The sequence below is a fragment of the Herpailurus yagouaroundi genome, unplaced genomic scaffold (genome assembly GCF_014898765.1).
Source record: "Herpailurus yagouaroundi ecotype Mexico unplaced genomic scaffold, PumYag 140, whole genome shotgun sequence".
NCBI classification, from domain to species: Eukaryota; Metazoa; Chordata; class Mammalia; order Carnivora; family Felidae; genus Herpailurus; species Herpailurus yagouaroundi.
In genome coordinates, this window is record NW_024412395.1 from 81,693,643 (window position 1) to 81,702,237 (window position 8,595).

Sequence of the window (8,595 nt, forward strand, 5' to 3'; positions counted from 1 at the left end):
TTAATGTTTATTTATTCTGGTGGGAGAGAGGGACAGAACTCGAGAGGGGAAGGGCCAGAGAGAGAGGGAGACACAGAACCTGAAGCAGGCTCCAGGCTCCGAGCTGTCAGCACAGAGCCTGATGCAAGGCTCGAACTCAAGAGCTGGAGATCATGACCTGAGCCGAAGTCTGATGCTTAACCATCTGAGCCACCCAGGTGCCCCTGAGTGTTCTTCTTAGAACGTTAACTTCAAGCTTTTTGTTCTTGATGATTTCCTACATGATTCATTTACTGTGGTCCTTGTGAAGACATATTGTTATCTAGAAAATCACAGCTTAGAAGATTTGTGTCTCTTTATTATAGGTTTCTTTTTTCAACATATAATGGCATGGTATGGTATGATCTGAAGACTGTGTATGGGCTTTGCAGTGCAGTTTGTTTTTTGGCTTTTTCCAGCTTAGTTTTGAATCTGAGCTCTAATGCTTTCTGTGATTTTAGGCAAGTTACTTGACAGCTTTGGCTTTCTTCTCTAGAGATAAAGATCCAACTGTTACTGTGAGGATTAAATGAAATAATCTGTATAGCTCTCCAAAAGCATAGAGGTAAAAAGAGGTATTATTTACAGGGTAAGAAATGGGTAGATACCAAGATTATAGGCAAATTTATAGAAGAGGGCAAACCTTAGGTAAAAGAGACATTGTGAACACTAGCTTTAAATTTGTTTAAGTGAAAAGTTAAAAATAGGTTATTGTTTATACATATTTGCGTACATTTAAATTTTTGACTTAACACATTATAACTTTCCAAATCCACCTTTAAAAAAATAAATTGTTCTATCAAATATTTGTGAACTAGGAGTCTTGATTTAATTTTTGACACCACTGATTCATAGTAATTTTATATACATCATAAAAGGAGCATAAAAAGAGCATTCATTTACTTTAAAAGACAAGAATAATTTTATTTTCTAAAGTACTTTTGAGCAACATTTTTTAATGTTAATAAGTTACAAGATCTGGCACTGATATTGAATATATTTCAAGATCCTTTAAGTCTTAGGGTGCTAACAAGGTACCTAGAATTAGGAAAATCTTTTAAGACTAAACTAAAAGTGGTTTCATCCTTCAGTTACCCTGTTTGGGGATTTATTCTCAGGTAATTGGTTTTAACAGATACATGTTAGTATGCAGAAGTCTTTAGAGGAAACTCAACAAAATAATCAGTTGTTAATCAGAAGTAATAGACAGAATTACCTCTAAAGTTTTGGATAAAATTCCTGTTGAACAAAATCAAAACGGTATCCCAAATAAGGTCCACAGAGATATGAGTGACTGCAGTCTGAATAGTCTTTTCCTCTCTGCCATGCATTCAATATTTATAAACAATAAAATTCCCCCTTTCCCTATAAAACATCAAACTTCTAATTTAACAGTTTTCTTCCTAATCTTTGCTTTTGATATAAGGTAAAATCCACTTTTCTAACGTGATGTGAAACATTCTAGAAAGCAGTTTGCCAGCAAAATGTGTGTGCTCTGAACTCCAATCATAAACTAAATAGTAGGTTAGTATGTAATACTTTCTTCTTTGTTCTCTTTACATAATCCCAATACTATTTGCTTAAGAACTAACTTTGTCAAATCAATTCCATGATTTTATAGAGGATGTAGTTTGGGGAGGGGAACCTTTATTATCAAGCTTTTATGGTTACAAAAAGTGCGCTGTTAGTAAATATTTCATGGGAGAAATGTACTTTACTGGAGGTCTTTGTTTTAGTAGTAGGTATAGAATGTGAGTTGAAACAAAACCTTAGTCCACATCCTTGATTTGGACTGAGGAAACTGAATCACACGTTAAGTCATCTACCCCTGGACACATGCAGTTATCTGTAAAGTCACTCCTGATCTTTAGTTTTCTTCAACTGAGTCAATTGATGGTTCTACTGTACTGGGCTGCTTACAGTTGTTTTATAATAAAACCTGCATAACAAAATCTAGTAGTTTTCTTTATGTGTAGAAAAAGAAAATATACATTGAATACCTTCTCATTACAGAAAAAATGCTGCTGTGAAGACATAATTATAGCTCTCACACAAATGAAGCCTATCATGATTTAGTGGCCCCGAAAGGAAGAACTTCAGTGGACAAGAGAGGGCATTTCTGGCAATAGTAGAATGCTTGAGGCCTGAGTTTAAACTTGAGCAACTGCCTGAAGGTAACACTTTTATTTCAACTAATTGAAAGTAACAGCTGTGTAAAAGTTTGTACCTATTACATATTAATGAAAAGTCAAATTGCACTTTGTATATAGGTATTTCATTCTATTTGTATTTACCAGTTGGAAGAAAGCATTTTATACCTAGCTACTTGATATCTTCATCCTTAAAAACTTCACTTTGACATAGTTAATTGAAAGCTATGGATGATAATTTCCAGCATGTACTGACATTGAAGTTAGTTGGGAAAATGTCACCCTGCAGTTGTCAGGGTTGAAAAGTGTAATGCAAAGTGAAGGGGCAAGTAAGGGAGGAAGGAGTAATACTTTTGCTTCATTCAGATTTTGTCTTTTGAAAAGGATGTCTGTAACATAGAAATGTACTTTCAGCCTCTGGTTCAATAGTAGGTTAGTCAATAGATATTGAAATCCATTTTTCCATGTAGAAACTACTTTAAGTAGTATTTTCCCAATGTAACACAAAAAAACTTCTTTAACCTATCGTGTAGATGTACATACTGAAAGGAAAATCTTGAGTTTTGAGTTCCCAAAAGATAGTATAAAAAGAAATTATTTTTGGCAAAATCTCAGTGTGAGCAAAGCCCTGAAGTAGGTGGTTTATGTTTGACAGTGTTCCTCTGTTAACAACATCCCCACCGCCATCCTGTCCTCTTCATTGCAGTGTTTAGCTCAGACCTCTGCAAAATCCCTTTTACATGTTCTGAGCTTCAAGTGTACTTGCTTTCTCATCTCCAAATTAAACTTTGCAGGGTAGCTGTTCTTAACTTTTCTTAAAGGAAGAAAGCTATCCTTACATAAATTTACACTAATTTGTTAATGGCTGATACTCTGTCCAGAGTTTTTTCTTTTTAACAGAAAATGCTTATTAACTCCAGTGAAAATTTCAGCTAGGGTAAGAGAAAGTAAATAAAATGAAAAAAAAAAAAAAAAAAGGCCAATAGGGTTAATTTGTGATGGGATCAGGGCAGCTGTTAGGAAACTGGGAGTAAGTTTTTAGAATTCTTTCCCGTAAACTATTTGCACTTTGCACTTCTTCTTCCCAAGCTCCACTTTTGAATCTATTTGCAGAATGTTTTCTCAGTGACTGCAGTGCCTGCAAGATTAGAACTCTAGCTTTTTCATGGGATCAGAGATGTTTAGATTGTTTACAGGAGGGCTTTGGAGCTTTAGGGACTGACTCTAATTGAGTTTCAACCAAGAAAAGTTGAGAACAATAATGAACAAAGAATTTTTTTTACCATCTAGAATTTGTTAACCTATCAGAAAAAAGGAAAAAGATTTAAAGCCATGATTAATGAAGGAAGGAAGGAGTTTTGTTACCTTGAAAGAGTTCCTATAGTAATAATAAAGAGTGGGCTTTGGGATCAGCACCTGTAGGCTTGAGTCCTTGCTCAGCCACTTAGTGTATTTGTAATCTTGGGAAAGTTACTTCATTGCCTGAGTTTTATTTCCTTTTATGTAAATTGGAGCAAATAACTGAATCACTTGCTGTTGTTGAAAGGACTGTTGAAAGGATTATATAAAATGACAGATAGAAAACACTTAGCATAGTGCTTTACCATAGTGCTCAATAATTGATAACCTTGAGCAGTAAGCCTCAATTTCCTTTTCTGTAAAATGGTGATAATAGGTTCTACATCACAGAATAGTAGAGTGATTATTAATAATCCTAGCTAGTAATTAAGTATAATAAACATTCAATAGACATTAAATTTTATAGTTATGACAAATTCATAATCTTCATCTATTTTGTCACTGATAGTGCTTCATATTTAAACTCAAAAAACTCTCTAAAATATTTCTTAATATTGATGTCATCATATTTAGCCAGTGAATATTTCAATATATTTAATTTGCTTTAAAAAATTAAATTGTATTCTGGACACCAGTTATTACAGTTTTAATACATCTCTCAGTAGGACTTCATTTTCAGTTGAATCTAACATAAGAATTTTCTTTTTGAATAGTATTCTTTTATTTTTCTACTCTATACATTGGAAGTCAGTCAATAAACAATAAATGAATTAAAAAAAAATTTAATGCTTATTTATTTTTGAGAGAGAGACAGAATGCGAGTGGTGGAGGGGGTAGAGAGAGAGAGAGGGAGACACAGAATCCGAAGCAGGCTCCAGGCTCTGAGCTGCCAGCACAGAGCCCGACGCAGGGCTTGAACCCACGGACTGTGAGATCATGACCTGAGCTGAAGTCGGACACTCAACCGACTGAGCCACCCAGGCACCCCAACAATAAATGAATTTTAAACATTATCAGGAAAATCAACTGTTAAAAACAAAAATCTTAGAACTGGGTGGAATCTTAGGGATCATCAGGACCAACTCTTCATTTTAAAGAACTAGAAATTCAAGTTCAGAAAAGTTCAGTTTGGATATTTTTCATCAAATCTAGACTGACTCCATGTACTCTACTACATTTATGAAATGTGTAAATTTTTAAATAATACTGAAATGAGAGTCTATTAGGCATCTTAAAGTATACAATTTAAAAATTTTTTCAAAGACTGTATAGAAAAGTATATTTAGAAGTTTAATACTGGGGCACCTGGGTGGCTCAGTCGTTTGAGCATCTGATTTTGGTTTAGGTCATGATCTCACAGTTTGTGAGTTCAAGCCCTGCACTGGCTCACTGCTGTCAGTACAGAGCCTGCTTCAAATCCTTTCTTCCCCTTTCTGTCCCTCCCCTGCTCACCCTCTCTCTCTCAAAAATAAATTAAACCTAAAAAAAAAAAAAGTTTCATACTAAGCCCAGATAAGTTTTGATTATATCAATTAGATGACTGATGTTTAACAGATCTTTGCCCTAAAGAACCAACGAATTTGGGGCACCTGGGTTGCTCTGTCCAACTCTTGATTTCAGCTCAGGTCATGATCTTGTGGTTCATGGGTTCAAGCCCCGCATTGGGCTCTGCGCTGATAGCACATAGCCTGCTTGGGATTCTCTGTCTCCCTCTCTGCCCCTCCCCTGCTTGCATGCTTGCATGCTTGCATGTGTACGCTCTCTCGCTCTCTTTCTCTCGGTCTCTCTTTCTTACTCAAAATAAGCCTTAAAAAAATGGGGTGCCTGGGTGGCTCAGTCGGTTTGGGGGCCCGACTTCAGCTCAGGTCATGATCTCACAGCTCATGGGTTTGAGCCCCACATCGGGTTCTGTGCTGACAACTCAGAGCCTGGAGCCTGCTTTGGATTCTGTGTCTCCCTTTCTCTCTGTCCCTACCCTGCTCATGCTCTCTTTCTCTCAAAAATAAAATAACCATTAAAAAAAAAAAAAAAAAAAGAACCAACAGGTTTATATTTAGATAGGTGAAATTTTGGCCTTCATTTGCATGATTATAGGTAGTAAAAATTATTTATTTAACACTGAACAGTGTATTGGGAACTGCATGATGCCCTTTGCATACATTATTTTATTTAATCTTTATAACAACCCTGTGAGGTAGATGAATATTATTCCTATTTTGCAGATGAGAAAACTAAAGCTCAGAGTGGTTAACTAATTTGACAAATAAGCGTAAAGTTGATTTTCAGATTCCTACCATATAACTACGGAACAGTTCAACTATTTTATACAGTTTTACTAACAAAACTCTGTTTTTATTTGAAAATTTAATGAAAATATATTTTCTTGTGTATCCTAATTCCAACATTGTCCGAATTGTGGTAACTTAACCTAAAGTTTCAAGATAATTTTGGAATTCATGTACTGTTATTTGTTATTGGCTTTAGTTTACATTCTTTTTTTTTTTAAACTAAAGGACTTTATTTTTTTGCATAGTTTTAGACTTACGGAAAAATCAAGCAGGGTATACAAAGATTTCCATATTCTTACACCGCTCACTTCTTTCCTCTACCTGCTAGCACACAGTTGTCTGTGTTGCTAGCATTTCGCATTAGTGTGGTACATTTCTTTCTTTTCTTTTTTTCTTTTTTTTTTTTTAGTTTTATTTATTTATTTTGGAGGGCTTGAGCTCACAACCCTGAGATCAAGAGTTGCATGCTCCACCTACTGAGCCAGCCAGCCAGGCACTCTTAGAGTCCTATATTTCATAAAGTTAATGAACCCATATTGATATGTTATTATGAACAATAGTCTAGTTTACATTAAAGTTCACTATTTGTGTTGTATATTTTTATAGATTTTGACAAAATCCATTTCAAAATGTCATGTATCCACCATCAGAATTGTTTCATCACCATAAAAATCTCTCAACCTCTGGCAACTATTGATGTTACTGTGTCTATACTTTTTCAAGAATGTCATATATTTGGGGTGCTTGGGTGTCTCAGTCAGTTGAGCATCCTACTCTTGATTTCAGCTTAGGTCATGATCTCAGGATTTGTGAGTTCCAGCCCCATATCAGGTTCTGTGGTGACTGTGCAGAGCCTGGTTGGGATTCTTTCTTTCCCTCTGTCTCGGCCCCTCCACTGCTCGTGCACTCTCTCTCTCAAAATAAATAAAATTAAAACAAATTTTTTTTAAATGTCATATATTTGGAATCACATAGCCTTTTCAGAGTGGCTCCTTTCACTTATAAGTATGTATTTAAGGTTTCTCCATGTCTTTTTGTGGCTTAATAGCCTTTTTTTTAAATTGAAGTATAGTTGACATATAATAGTTTCAGGCGTATAGCCTAGTGATTTGACAATTAAAAACATTGCAAAATGCTTACTGTGATAAATGTAGGTACCATCTGTCATACAAAGTTATTACAATATTATTGACTGTATTCTCTGTGCTGTACTTTTTATCCTCATGACTTTTCTGTGGGTGTGACTTGTTTTATAACTGGAAGTTTGTATCTTCCAATTCCACATATAAGACAGGTCGCAGGGCATTTGCTTTTCTCTAGCTGGCTGTGTATCTTCTTTAGTAAAGTGTTTAATTCAAATATTTTGGCTACTTTTTATTGGGTTGCTGTCTTATAATTAGGTTGAAACAGTTCTTTACAGAGTTGGAATACAAATTCCTTTATCAGGCATGTGTTTTGCAAATATTTTCTCCCAAACTGTCATGAACAAAAGTTTTTAATTGTGATGAAGTCCAATTTGTAGACTTATATTTCATGCTTTTTGAGTCATGTTTAAGATATTTTTGCCAAACCCAGGCACCTGGGTGGCTTGGTAGGTTAGGCATTCAACTCTTGATCTCGGCTCAGGTCATGATCTTGCAGTTCGTGGGTTCAAGCCCCACATCGGGCCCTGTGCTGACAACGCAGAGCCTGCTTGGGATTCTCTGTCTCTGTCTCTCTCTCAAAAATAAATAGCTAGACTTAAAAAAAAAAGATATCTTTGCTAAACCCAGGGTCACAAAGATTTTCTCATATGTTATCTAGAAGTTTTATAGTTTTACAGGCCATGATCCATGATTCAAGTCAATTTTTTTTAATATGGTTTTAGGTATTGGTCAATGTTTATTATTTTGCATATAGCTATTGTTTTAGCTGCATTTGTTGAAAAGACTGTCCCTTTTCTCTTAAGTACCTTGGCACTTTTATCAGAAAGCAATTGACTATATGCATGGAGGTCTGTTTCTGGATTCTTCTGTCTCATTGATCTATTTGTCTTTACACTAATACCATAGCATCTTGATCATTCTAGCTTCATAACAAGTCTTGAAATCAGGTAGAATTCCAAATCTTTTATTCTTTTCCAAAGTCGTTTTGGCTGTCTTAACCTTTGACTTTTCATATGAAGTTTAGAATCAGTTTGTCAATTAAAAAAAAAAAAAAGGCCTGCTGGAATTGGGATTGGGATTGTAGGCGATTGATTGTAGATCAGTTTGGTTATTTTAACAATACTGAGTCATCCATTCCATAAACACACAGTATGTAACTTTTATCCTTTTAGGTCTTTTTTAATTTCTCCCATCTAAGTTTTATAGTCTTCAGTGCATACATCTTCCATATATTTTGTTAACTTTATCCCTAAAATTTTCATATTTCATATTTCAAATAGCCATTGTGCTATTTTAGGTAGTTGGTATCATACTCATACTGTATACAAAATTCTAACTTAGTCTCCACATTGGATTTACTTAAAGCCAATGACATACTTCGTTTGATGAGATGCATTATTTTTATTATATGTTGCTGGATTTTGTTCACTGAGATTTTATTTAAGGCTTATTTATATGTTTATGATTGTTTCAAAGTACTCTTATTTCTCTTTAGATATGGTGAGGTCAACGAATCAGGAGGTGATTGCCACTGAAAATTAAGATAGTTTATTACTCACAGTTCCAAAGAAGAGGGTAGGCATGCCACATAGGGCCACAAAAGAAAATATCAAGGTCAGTAGCAGGCACAAAGAGAGAAGATATCAAATCCTGGATATCATCACATGATATAATTTCATCTACAGTATTATTCCC